Source organism: Saccopteryx leptura, chromosome 5, assembly GCF_036850995.1.
Source record: "Saccopteryx leptura isolate mSacLep1 chromosome 5, mSacLep1_pri_phased_curated, whole genome shotgun sequence".
Taxonomy (NCBI): domain Eukaryota; kingdom Metazoa; phylum Chordata; class Mammalia; order Chiroptera; family Emballonuridae; genus Saccopteryx; species Saccopteryx leptura.
The window spans coordinates 160,251,280-160,265,446 of NC_089507.1; positions in this window are offsets into that span (position 1 = coordinate 160,251,280).

Genomic DNA, 14,167 nt, shown 5'->3' on the forward strand with positions numbered 1-14,167 from the left:
AGAGGCCAAGGAGCCATCCCCAGCGCCCGGGCCATCTTTGCTCCAATGGAGCCTCGGCTGTGGGAGGGGAAGAGAGAGACAGAGAGGAAGGAGGGGGGGGGGGGGTGGAGAAGCAGATGGGTGCTTCTCCTGTGTGCCCTGGCCAGGAATTGAACCCGGGACTTCTGCACGCCAGGCCGATGCTTTACCACTGAGCCAACCGACCAGGGCGTGATGAATTCTTTAATACAGCAAAAGTTGTGCTGCAAGCCCTACAGTAGGTGCTAAGTCCTTGACAAGAATCTCCTATGCTTTATAAGTTTCTTATGTGTAAAATCATTTTATAATTAACAAGTGTGTTCATGCGTGCTAACCAAGCCTGACAATTTTATGATGCAGGTGGTCTTGTCTTAAGTCTACAGATTCAGAAAGGCTGTGACTTGTCCAAGATCAGTCAGTGGCAGGACACAGATTGAAAACCAGCTTGTTAGTCTAAGTTTCTCTTAACCTCTTACAGTGGGTTGCCTATATGGTTTTCAGCCATTTAGATACTAGAGGGTGGTCATGAACAGTTCCAAGCATTGGGAAGCTGTGTCTTCCATTTTACATCGTTTTGGATGATAAATCATCCAGATGACTGTGAGTTGTATGACTCAATACCCTAGGGCCCAATTATCACTGGATGAACTGACAAAATTGAGTTTCTGAACTTACAAAGCTGAGGTTTAGTGTCTAGGTCATTGCTTCTCATGGGGCTGACAGAATGCAGAGGGCTCCCCTAGAGGTGCATATTAAAAGCACATTTTAGTGTCATTTAATGATCGACATAAATCTTCCCTACATTCATTCCTTGGGGTGTGTCTTGTGCTCCCTAGTTGAGAATCCTGGCAACAGTGAATCATTGTTATTGACGTTAGTGTGGAAAAATGGCTGAGAACCACTCCCTGTGGCTACCATTGCTTCACAAGTTTTAGCTCTAATCCAAGGTCAAGTTTAAGCGCAGAAGAGGGGACTATTCTAAGCATGGGGACTAGTAAAAACTTCTTGGAAAGGGTATCTAAACTGAAGCCTTGAAGATGAGCAGGAAGGAGAAAGGCACAGCATTATAGGCTAAGGAAAGAATGAATATGGCCATGGAAGTGAGAACATATTAAATTCAATAATAAAGACCGTTTGTTTAGAGAATAAAGGTTATGATGCTTGAAAGGCAAGAGTGATTTCAGATTAACTGTTGACAAGAAGTAGTCACTAATGGACTCTGAGAGTGATATTTAGCTTTCTCTGATGACTGAAGGATGAATATAAGGGGCATGAAGGTGGTTACTGTCAGCATCCAAAGAAAGATAAGTCCCGAATTTGGTCTGTAATTAATAGGGTCAGAAAGGAGAAGAGAGCTATGAAGTATAACTTTTTAAAATTTGGTGAGATGAGGGGGAGGAGGTTGTTGAAATTGACTATCAACAGAATGATGATGCAATTAACTCAAATAAGAAACACAAGTGCTTATTTGTGGGGACGTTATTTGGCTTGGGATTTAAGGTTGAGGTGCTGGAGAGTGGGGATCCATCAATGTGCTAATGTTCACCAGGTGGAAATCTAAGACTAGATTTTGAGAGACATCCTAGGTAGAAGAGTGAATTTAAGATGCATACAAATGTAAGTGGCACTGAGTCCCAGGGAAAAGGAAAAAGGGCGTACGGCGACTTGCTTCAGAAATATTACCTGCGTGCAAATTTAAAACATAAAAAAAGAATTAGTACTTTTAGCAAGCCCAAAGTTAGTGTCCAGTTTATTTTCAAAATGAAAACCCTGCCGGCCCTGGCTGGTTGGCTCAGTGGTAGAGCATCGGCCTGGCGTGCAGGAGTCCCGGGTTCAATTCCCGGCCAGGGCACACAGGAGAAGCGCCCATCTGCTTCTCCACCCCTCTCCCTCTCCTTCCTCTCTCTCTCTTCCTCTCCTGCAGCCAAGGCTCCACTGGAGCCAAGTTGGCCTGGGCGCTGAGGATGGCTCCATGGCCTCTGCTTCAGGTGCTAGAATGGCCCTGGTTGCAACAGAGCAATGCCCCAGATGGGCAGAGCATCGCCCCCTGGTGAACATGCCAGGTGGATCCCGGTCGGGCGCATCCGGGAGTCTGTCTGACTGCTTCCCCGTTTCCAGCTTTAGGAAAAAAAAAAAAATGAAAACCCTGCCAAACTTCTAATAAATTTGAATTCCAGAGAACAAATTTTAACTTATTTTTTTTACGTGTCTTTACGTGTCATTGTCTCATGGTGCTTTTATCTCTAATAGTTGTATTGCACAGTGGAAGCAATGGTGGGTTTCATCCCCAAAACCAAGGACTGACTCTAAGGTCTAGCACTTCCTAGCCACCTGGCCAGAAATCTGAGCTTCAGTGTCACTATCTGTAAAATAAGGCCATGGCCAACTCTAATTGCTTCATAGGATTTTGAAGCTCAAATGGCATATTGTATGTGAAAGTCCTGTACAAACTAAGATTATTAGCCTAGCATATTGGTGGATTAGAAAGAATAGTATTCCTTAACTAATGTAGAAGACTCCAGTGTTAGAAAGCAAGCAGCCTCAGGCAAGCATTGGTACTTACCACACTTCCCATCACAGTGCCTGGAAATGTAAGAAACACCAAAACCTTGCTCAAATGGTTTGTTTTTTATTCTGTATTGTAGGTCCTCTGGGCTTCAGAGTGGTGGGAAATCCTGGTGGAATAGATTTCCTTTTAAAATTTTAATTATAATTCATTTTTTCCTCAAGCCAATGTCTCAGGTTTGCTATGCATACCTGTGGGCATTGCTTGGTTCTGTTGGTGGCACAAACTACCAAAGGTCTGAGACAAGCAGAAATGATTAGACCAGAGCCCAAATCCAGTATAAGTGTAGGATAAAAATTCTTTGTCTGCCCAAGGATTAAGAGCCAAAGTGGCCTGACCAGGTGGTGGTGCAGTAGATAGAGCTTCAGACTGGAATGCAGAGGACCCAGATTGGAGACCGCGAGGTTGCCAGCTTGAGTGCGGGCTCATCTGGTTTGGGCAAAGCTCGCCTGCCTGAGTCCAAGGTCCCTGGCTTGAGCAAGGGGTCACTGTCTGCTGTAGCCCTCAGGGTCAAGGCACATATGAGAAAGCAATCAATGAACAACTAAGGAGCTGCAATGAAGAATTGATGTTTCTCATTTCTCTCCCTTCCTGTCTGTCCCTCTCTCTAACTCTCCCTGTCACTGACACACACACACACACACACACACACACACACACACACACACACACACACACACACACACGAGCCAAAGCAAATGCTTCTATGATCAGATTCAAGAAACCAAATTTTCTGCTTCACAAAAAGCATCTGGTCAATCATTTTACACCTGCCCCACAAGGAGCCCATCTTTTCCTAAATTCTTTTAAGCTAAGGGATGACACTGCAGCTTCACGGAGCCCCTTTTTTACTTCTTATTTAGGTATGAAGAGAGAGAATGACTCTCCCCAAATCGCAGTGGGACACCTTGTGGACCCCCAGCTAGGCCTCCAAGGGGTAGGCTCGGACTGCCTCCAGAGAAGGGGCCAGGCCCTCTCTCCTCAGTCCTGGGTTTCTCATTCCTCTTTCCAAAATCTGCATAAAAAGAAAATTGTCTAAGATCACACAATGAGAGTCAGACTCTGAATTAGTCCTACATCATAATTACCCAGGATAATGAATCCAGGCTTTGGAAATAGATAACCTTTTAGAGCAGCGGTTCTCAACCTGTGGGTCACGACCCCGGTGGGGGTCAAACGACCAAAACACAGGGGTCACCTAAAGCCATCAGAAATACATATTTTATTTAAAAATGTATTGTATAATAAATATGTGTTTTTCCAATGGTTAGGCGACCCCTGTGTTTTGGTCTTTCGACCCCCGCCGGGGTCGTGACCCACAGGTTGAGAACCGCTGTTTTAGAGTTTTCTTTTTTACAAGAACTTTCTTAAAGGACTGCAGAGGATTACATGAGATAATGGACCTAAGAGCAGTCTCTTAGGTCCATTGTCTCAATTACAAATTGTTACCGTACAAATTTATTTTTCTTGAATGTTCTTAATATTGTCACCAACTACAACAGATACTGTGTAAAATATATGCAAGCCTGTTTTTCTGGCTGGAGAGAGTAATGGGATAGACCTCAGATAGTGGCTGGCAGAGTTTCCAAGTGAGGACCTCAAAGCTAAGTTCATGTTCTTCCTGGAGCCCAAGGCTGATTTAAATTGCTTACCAGTTTATCAGCTAACATAATCCTAATACAATATTTATGATAACTAAAGAACATTGATTCACTGACTGGTGGTGGTACAGTGGATAGAGAATTGACCTGGGATGCTGAAGTCCCAGGTTTGGAACCCTGAGGTCACTGGCTTGAACTTAAAGGTCATTGGCTTAAGTGAGGGGTCACTGGCTTGGCTGCAGTCCCCCAGTCAAGGCATGTATGAGAAGCAATCAATGAACAACTAAAGTGCAACAACTATGAGTTCATGTTTCTCATCTCTCTCCCTTACTTCCTCTCTTTCTTGCTAAAAAACAAAAACAAATAAAATACAAAAAAACAAAACAAAAACCTCCAGCTCTCTGGGGCACGTGACTTCTTGTTTCCAGGCCTTCGCAGGTGCTGTTCCTCAGACTTCGCTTCACTGGCTGCTTCCTCATCAGCCTGCAAACCTCACTTCAAATGCCGTTTCTTCCTCAAGGAAACTTTCCTTGACTCTCCAGACAAGCTCTCACTCACAAAGCAACCTCTAACTCTCCTTTATACCATAAACCCAACTCTGATTCTAACTAGGGGTAAGGGGAGTCGTTGGGGTAGGAGGTGCATAGGGATAAGGGGATTGGTGGGGGTAGAGGTAGGCGGAGTGATATGGGCAGGCTTAGTGGTAGGGGTAGAAGTAGGGGTAGGGGGAGTGAGATAGTCAAGGGTAGAGGTAGGGGTACCGGTAGATGTAAGGCTGGGGGGACTGCTAGTGGTAAGGGGAGCGGTAGGAGTAAGGGTAGGGGTAGGGTAGCAGCTGGGTTAGGTCTAGGGAGGTAGTAGGGGTAGGGGTAGTTGTAGGTGTAGTGGTACCTGTAGGGGAGAGGTAGGAGGAGTTGTAGAGGTAGAGGGAGTGGTAGGGGTAGGAGGTGTGTAGGCTTAGGTGTGAGGGAAGAGGGAGTGGTAGGGGCACAGGGAGTGTTAAGGTTAGGTATAGGGTAGTGATAGGGCTACAGAAAATGGTAGCTGTAAGGGGAGTGGTAGGGGTGTGTGAAGGGGGAGTGGTAGGGGCAAGAAAAGTGGTAGGGGCAGGGTGAGTGGTAGGGGCAGGGTGGGGGCGTGGTAGGTGTAGAGGGAACTGTAGGGTTAGGAGTAGAGGTAGGGGGATTGTTAGGGTCAGGGGGAGTATTAGGGGTAGGGGAGTGGTAGAGGTCTAAGGAGTGGTAGGGGTACGGGGAGTTCTGGGAGGAGAGGTAGGGATAGGGGAAGTGGTAGGGTAGGGTTACATGTAGGGGAAGTAATAGAAATAGGGGTAGGGCTGGGGTAGGGTGAATGGTATGTGTAGGGGTGTATAGGGGTAGGAGTAAGGATAGGGGTTGTGGAATTGGTAGGGGGTGTGTTGGAGTGGTAGGTTTGAGGAAATGAGTAGGGGGAGGGGGAGTGGTACAGGTAGGGGAATGTTAGGGATAAGGGGAGGGGTAGAGGGCGTGCTATAGTAGTAGGGATGGGGAGGGACAGGGGTAAGGGTCTGGACAAAGGGATTGGTACTGGCAGCAGTAGGGGGAAAGCAATAGGAGTAGAGGGAGAGGTAAGTTCAGGGGGAGTCCTAGCGGTAGGTGTAGGAGTGAGGTGAGTAGTAGTGGTAGGGGAATGGGAATGGAAGGGGTAGGGGGAGTGGTAGGGTTTGAGGTAGGGGTAGGGGGAGTGGTAGGAGTAAGTGTAGTGGGAGTGGTAGGTGTATAAGGAGTGTGTAAAGCCAGTATCAAAGGCCAGGGCCACCATCACAGCAGCCCGGCCCATGCAGGTTCGCATTGGATTCGGACAGTCTGTAAAGAAACAACGGAGCCAAAAACTGATAGGCCATTTTCTTTAATTCTAGCTTGCGCCCGGAGGGCAAGTAAAAACACACACTGGGCTCCAAAACCCACTCACATTCATTGCTCACGAAGCCACTGACTTATCCGAGTTTCCTAGAATCAAAGGTTTCTAGCTCACTAGCCTTATTCTCCTCAGTTCCCCATCTCCTTCCTTATCCCAGATACAAACTCTACACAAGCTGGCATCTCACTCAGCACTCCGCCATCTTGGCTGCTTCTCCTGGCCACATGGCCTCTTTCTGCTCTCTGCTCTGCTCCCTCTGCTCTCTCATGCTAATCATCCCAGGAACCAAGAGCGCAAGCTCTCGTTCTGCCCCCATTTTATAGTGTAGATTCAAAACCTTCAATCCAATATACAAAATAGGGAAGTCTCTAATACAAAGTCACTTCTCTGAGGCATGATTGGATTGTACCACACCATATCAAAAAGGGTGGGAAAGGCTTAATCCCAAAATCAAGCCCCAGGCTACAAGGATTCTCAACACACATTAATATCACCTGGGCGACGGCCTCACGTGGGCAGCGCTATTTTTAACAAAGTGAGCATAATATATTTTATCTGCCCAACAGAGTGGTAGGGGTAGGGGTAGGGTTAGGGGAGCATTAGAGGTAGGGGGAGTGATAGGGGTAGGAAAAGTGGTAGTGGTAGGGGGCATGGTAGGCGTCCAGGTAGTGGCAGTAGTAGGGGAATGGGGATTTTTAGTGGTAAGGGTAGTGGTAGGGGGAGTGGTAGGCATAGGTTTAGAAGTAGGAGAGTGGTAAATGTAGGGGATGGGGGTGTAGTAGGGGGCTTGGCAGGGGCAGGTTGAGTGGTAGTGTTAGTGGTTGGGGAAGGGAAAATGGTAGGGGTAGGGTTAGGGGGAGGGGGAGTGTTAGGGGTGTGTTGGTCAAATAAGTTTGTAAATATGATACATATGTTTGCTCACTTGTGATTTGTATTGGGTGTGGGGGCAGGCTGTAAGCAGGCCAGGCCATTGTAGCCTAAGGCTTAGTTTTAAGACTAAGCTTTTCCCCACACCCTTGACTGATTGCATGATCTGGGTGGTGCACTCTCATGAGGAATCTAATTATGCCTCAGATAAGTGACTTTGTATCAGAGACTTCCTTATTTGTATATTAGATTAAGGGTTTTGGTTTCTACACTATAAAGTGGGACAGACCAGGAGCTGGCTCACACAGTTCCTGCTATCAGGATTGCAGGGGCTTCCCTAATCCCTTGCCCTTCATGGGAAAAGCTGGTTTTCTGCTTTTCCTTTGTCTTCTTTTGTGGTTTGCCTGTCTTGGTGAGACACCAATAAACAGGATGGCCCACCATCTTCTGACTCCGCCATTTCTTAACCATCTGCTCAAATCCAATGGGAACCTCCATGTGAATGGCCACGATGGCGGCTCCTGGCCTTACAACTGGTGTAGTTTACGGCAGGATTCGGCGATCGGTATGGGGCTGCCACCCTTGGTGGGTGGGGTAGAGTACTGGTTGCTGCTCTGACTCCCCATGGCTGTCCTTTTAGGGGCTGTGGGCTACGTGTTTTTTACTCAAGAGGAAACCAGGAGTTCTCTGCGAGAAGCAGCCCGAGGTCAAAAGCTTCAGTATGAATTGCAAATAGAATGGCAGAAAAGAATGGAATTGGAGCGAGCACTGGAGAAGAAATCACGGGTTCATGAGTTGCAGTTTGCCCTGGAAGCTGAACGTTTGCACCGGCAGATTCAAGAGCTCTAGTCTCAACTTCTGGCCAAAAGCCAGCAGCCACAGGAGCCTAAATGGTCGCCAAAGGAGCAGCAGCATCTGTGCCGGTGGATTGGCTTTGAGTCAGTGGGAGCAGGCGCTTGCAACTCCTCTTCTGAGGATGAGAAGGCTCAGGCTGAAGCTGCCATACACACACTGAGAGCCCAATCAGTGGTCGCCAAGAAGGTAAAAACCCAGCAACAAAGAGTACCTCAGGGGCAGCCACAGCCTCCTGCCCAGGTAATGGAACACTCTGTGGTCCGGCCCTATACCCAGGCAGAGCTGATGGAGTTGGGGGCACAATTTAGGCAGAAACCTACTGAATCCCTGGTAGCCTGGTTACTACGATTATGGGACATAGGGGTGGATGGCATCATGCTCTCTGGAACAGAGATGGAGAAATTGGCTGCCATTACCACACACTCCTCCTTGAGGCAGCGTCTTCAGAACTGCCAAGGCAACCCAGGAGACCATACCCTATTAGAATCGGTGATGGCCGCCGTTGATATGGTCTGGCAGAACGCTGGAGAATTGCCAGGGGCAATGAGTCAGTGGCAGTGCTACAGTGAGTTAGTAAAGGTCCTTCGAGAACTAGGTAGGAATAATGCTGTTTTCAACCCTGGGTTCTGTGGGCCAGATGAGGAAGTGTTTACGGCAAAAATGAGGAAATTTGTCCTTGCTAGCACCCCATCAACCCTTTTTGGGTCACTTGTGGCTATCTTGGGCCCCTATGTGGGGCAGCCCATCAATGCAGTTACACAGATGGTAGCAGATTTGGGAGAGCTGGAGGCCACTCGGGATCAAAAGCAGTGAGGGCTGCTGCATATGTTGCCCCCCCCCAACTAACAAGGGAAACGGGCCTATAAAGGTTACCCGAACGCAGATGTGGGTAGATTTGATTGCGGCTGGAGCAGATAAGGGGAAATTGGATGGCCAGTCTAATAAAATTCTTTTGAAGTTTTGGTGGCAGCTTGAACCAGAACAGAAGTTCCAGCCACTGAAATGAAAGGCCCCAGCAGCTACCAATAAAACGTTTGGTGTGTGGGCAGCTTGGTTACAAGATTATATAATAGAGATGGCTGAGGGAGAGGAGAACTCCCAAGACCCATTGTACCAGTTTGAATAGGAAAAGGGCCGAGGAACCCATCTAACGGGTATGGGCGGGGACCGGAGGCCACACGTGGAACTGGCTATCCACTGGTCCCCTTCCAATGTACAATGGGTGTTGGCCTTGGTGGATACAGGTGCAGAATGTTCCCTTCTCTATGGGAACCCAGAGTGGTTTGCTGGGACCCTAGTGGCCATTGACGGTTATGGGGGCCAAACTGTTCAAGTGAAGCCAATAACTATTTCATTGGGGATAGGAAGACTGCCTCCTAAGCCATATAAGGTGTATGTATCTCCTATTCCTGTATATATTTAGGGGCTAGATGTCTTGCAAGGACTGTGGTTGGAAACTACAGCCGGGGAGTTCAGCCGCAGATCAGGGTTGTGAACGCAGTATTGCGGGGACACGCATCACATTCCCCTTTGCAATTAACCATCCCTCGGCGAGTGACTAACACCAAGCGAGTGACTAATACCAAGCAGTACCGCCTGCCAGGTGGTTATGAAGAAGTCACAGGGACAGTCCTTGAACTAGAAAAGGTGGTGATCATCTGGCCAGCACACAGCCCTTACAACTCCCCAGTATGGCCTGTGTGTAAACCAGATGGAGCCTGGAGAATGACAGTAGATTTCAGAGAACTTAATAAAGTTGTTCCCCCTTTGAATGCTGCTGTTCCCTCGATAGCTAACATGATGGCTTGGCTAAGCCATGAGTTGGGGACATACCACTTTGTGGCAAACTTGGCCAATACTTTTTTCTCTATTGATATAGCTGCAGAGAGTCAAGACCAATTTGCCTTCAGTTGGGAAGGGAGACAAAAGACCTTTACAGTGTTACCCCAGGGCTATTTGCATAGCCCCACCTTGTGCCATGGGCTGGTGGCTGCTGACCTGGCTAAATGGAAACAGCCAGAGGCAGTTCGCATGTACCATTATATTGATGATATTATGCTAACTAGTGATTCTCTTCCAGAATTGGAACAAGCAGTCCCTACCCTGCTATCCCATTTGAAAGCATGTGGCTGGGCAGTCAATGAGAACAAATTACAAGGACATGGGTTATCTGTTAAATTCTTGGGAGTTGTCTGGTCAGGTAAGACAAAAGTTATCCCTGACGCAGTTATAGATAAGATCCAAGCATACCCCGTGCCCACTACGGTAAAACAGTTACAGGAATTCTTAGGTTTGTTGGGGTATTGGCGAGCATTTATACCCCATTTGGCTCAGTTACTATGCCCATTGTACAACCTTATTCGAAAGGAGGTTTGTTGGGATTGGACTGAGCAGGCGCAAGGTTCATTTGCAGTAGCTAAGAGAGCTGTCAAGGTGGCACAGGCCTTGAATGTGTTTGATCCTGCCAGACCCTGTGAGCTGGATGTTCATGTAACCTCGGAGGGGTTTGGATGGGGCTTGTGGCAGCGGACAGAGTGCTTACGGCAACCTATTGGGTTTTGGTCCCAATTGTGGAAAGGTGCTGAAGTTCGTTACTCATTAGTGGAGAAGCAGCTGGCAGCTGTGTATGTTGCCCTCCTGGCCACTGAGAGTATTACAACCACAACACCAGTTACAGTCAAGACAACATACCCTATAGCTGGATGGGTGAGAGATTGGGCAACCAAACCACGTAGTGGTATGGCCCAAATGTCCACCCTGGCCAAGTGGGGTGCCTGTCGGCAACAACGCTGTGCTCTTAGCACCAGCCCATTGAGGGCAGAACTGCAGGAAGTCTTGGGTCCAGTCACCTATGTGACCTTAGAGTCAGGTGCAACTGGGGCTCAGGAGGCAGAACCTAAAGTCAGTCCCTACCAGGAGGGGTGGGTGCCCATCCCCAAGGATGCCTGGTATACTAATGGTTCCAGCAGGGGCCAACCTGCCAAATGGATGGCTATCGCCTTCCATCCAGCCACTAAGACTATTTGGATGGACACAGGTATAGGCCAAAGCAGCCAATGGGCAGAATTAAGAGCTGTTTGGCTAGTTGCCCATAATGAACCTTCACCTCCGGTGATCTGTACTGACAGCTGGGCTGTCTATCGTGAACTGACCCTTTGGATTGCTACTTGGCACATTAACCAGTGGATGGTAATGTACTGTCCACTATGGGGTCAGGCCATGTGGCAGGACTTATGGGAAACAGGACACCAGAAGCAGGTGACAGTATATCATGTCATGGGGCATGCCCCTCTAGCCCATCTTGGGAATGATGAGGCAGATACGTTGGCAAGGAGCGATGGTTGGAGACTGCATCTGCAGTTGATGTGGCGCAGTGGCTCCACCAGCGCCTGCTCCATGTGGGACAGAAAACTATGTGGGCTATGGTTAAGGCTTGGAACTTGCCTGTGTCCTATGCAGAGGTACTTGCAGCCTGTGAGCAATGTTCCAAGGAGCAGAGTAAGTGCTGGCGAGGATGTGGAGAAAAGGGAACCCTTCTGCACTGCTGGTGGGTATGCAGACTGGTGCAGCCACTGTGAAAAATGGTATGGAGATTCCTCAAAAAATTAAAAATCAAACCAGCTATCTCACTTTTAGGAATATACCCTAAGAACACCATAGAACTGTTCCCAAAGGAGAAATGCACCCCCATGTTTATGGCAGCATTGTTCACAATAGCGAAGATCTGGAAACAGCCCAAGTGTCCGTCCGTGGACGATTGGATTAAAAAGCTTGGTACATATATATTATGGAATACTACTCAGCCATAAGAAATGATGACATCGGATCATTTACAATAACATGGATGGACCTTGATAACATTATACTGAGTGAAAGAAGTAAATAAGAAAAAACTAAGAACTATATGAATCCATACATAGATGGGACATAAAAATGAGACTCAGAGACATGGACAAAAATGTGATGGTAAGGGGGGGGCGGGAGTGGGGAGGAAGGAGAGAGGAGGTGGGGGAAGGGGAGGTGTACAAAGAAAACCAGATATAAGGTGACGGAAGACAATTTGACTTTGGGTGAGGGGTATGCAACATAATCAGATGTCAAAATAATCTGGAGATGTTTTGTTTGAACATATGTACCCTGATTTATCAATGTCACTGCATTAAAATTAATAAATTAAAAATAATAATAATAATAATAATAAAAGAATAAGCTGTGTTTAGCATACTCACAACTGTAAACCTGATTGTGCCCCAGCCTGTATCTCTGAAATAAAGGTGTATACTATAGTATATTTAAAAGATAAAGACTTTAAGAAATGCCTCAGAACAGGTGCTGTATATTTCCATTTGTATCATATCAGAGGCACATACATACTTGGTTGCCTATTTTTGTGATACTAATTGTTTTGAAGATACTGTCAGTGAATAATATTTCACCAAGGAACAAACTGAAATATAAGGAAAACAAAAAACTTTTAGGCTAACGGAGGTAAGGAACAAGGGGATTCCCTGTCTATGTCCCAGGTACCCATCCACAACCAGCAGGCCTAGCTACAGTCTATTGTAAAATAAACAAAGAATATAGGATAAAGACCACATGGAAGTCATGAAGATTTACTCTCTTGTTTTTTCCAGAAGAGTGCCTCATTCAGACCAGTTATACGAGCACTGTGTAACCATGCTGCTAAAAGATCTTAGAAGCAATGATTAACTCTATGTAGTTAAATCCACACATACAAATTGTATTACTCAGTAAATATGAACAGGTGTATTTTAAAAATATATCTTAACTATGCCTTTTTATGATAAATCTATTTAGTTATTTTCTGATAGCTATTTACCCAGGTCTCTAAAGCATTTTATAAAGCTCAAATTACAAATGGAGCCTTTGTTAAGTGCTCCAAAATAAACAAGATATAGTCAGTCCCTGAACTCAAAGAATATACAGAATGAAACTAGGTGCTGACTCAATCATGTAAAGCAAAATATAATGTTAAGAAAGAAATACAGCAGGCTCTAGGGATTCACGTGAATTAAAGGTTATATACAGTTTTCATGGGACAGAAACATTTTCATAGCACAAGAAACATTTAAGATTAGAAAGGATTTCAAAGGTCAGCATAGAGTGGGAGGACAGGCATGAAAAGAAGAAGAGCAGCAGATGAAATACACAGTTAAATCATGTCTCAGGAAAAATGAATATCCCTCTTTTCCTGTGAGAAAGTAATGAGAATTAAGTTGAAAAGTTACACTGTGGTCAGATGTCTTAGGGGTTTAAGATTAAGAATGGCATTCCTAATTCATTGAGCAGATTGAGCCAACCATTTTTTTTTCTTTTCCAAGTGAGAGGAAGGAAAATAGAAAGAAAGACTCCCACATGCACCCCAACCAGGATCCACCTGGCAACCCTCCATCTGGGGTTAATTATCTGCCCATTTGGAGTCATACTCACAACTGAGTTATTTTTAGCACTTGAGGTAGAGGCTCCACAGAGCCATCCTAAGTGCCTGGAACCAACGTGCTCAAACCAATCAAACCATGGCAGCTGGAGAGGAAGAGAGAGAGAGAAAGAAAGAGGAGTGGTAGAGAAGCAGATGGTCGCCTCTCTTATGTGCCCTGACCAGGAATCAAACCTGGAACATCCACATGCCAGGCCAATGCTCTACCACTGAGCCAACTGGCCAGACCCCAACCAGTTATTTTATTTGTATGAAACATTGTCTTCATGCCTCCTTCTTTCTACTCCACCACAACTTCTTAGTCCTGACTCCCAAGGCCTTTGTTGCCATGAGGCTGGTGGCTAGATTTCAAGATTCTACCCCAGCCTGGCCAGGTGGTAGTGCAGTGGATAGAGCACTGGACTGGGACACAGAGGACCCAGGCTCAAACCCCAAGTTTTCAGGTGTGAACATGGGCTCATCTGGATTGAATGCGGGCTCACCAACTTGAGTGCAGCGCTGCTGGCTTGAGCATGGGATCATAGACACGATCCCATGGGCACTGCCTTGAAGCTCAAAGTTGCTGGCTTGAGCCCAGGGTTGTTGGCTTGAACAAGGGGACACTCACTCTTCTGTAGCTCCCTGATTAAGGTACATATGAGAAAGCAATCAATGAACAACTAAGGTGCTGCAAAGAAGAATTGATGCTTCTCATCTTTCTCCCTTCCTGCCTGTCTGTCCCTCTCTCTGTCCCTATCTCTCTCACTAAAAAAAAAAATATATATATATATATATATATACATATATATATATATATATTCCATTCTAATTATCTTGATATATTACACAGATACATTGATATTCCCTACTGTCTTTAATTTGTGTGTGTGTGTGTGTGTGTGTGTGTTTTTCTGAAGTGAGGAA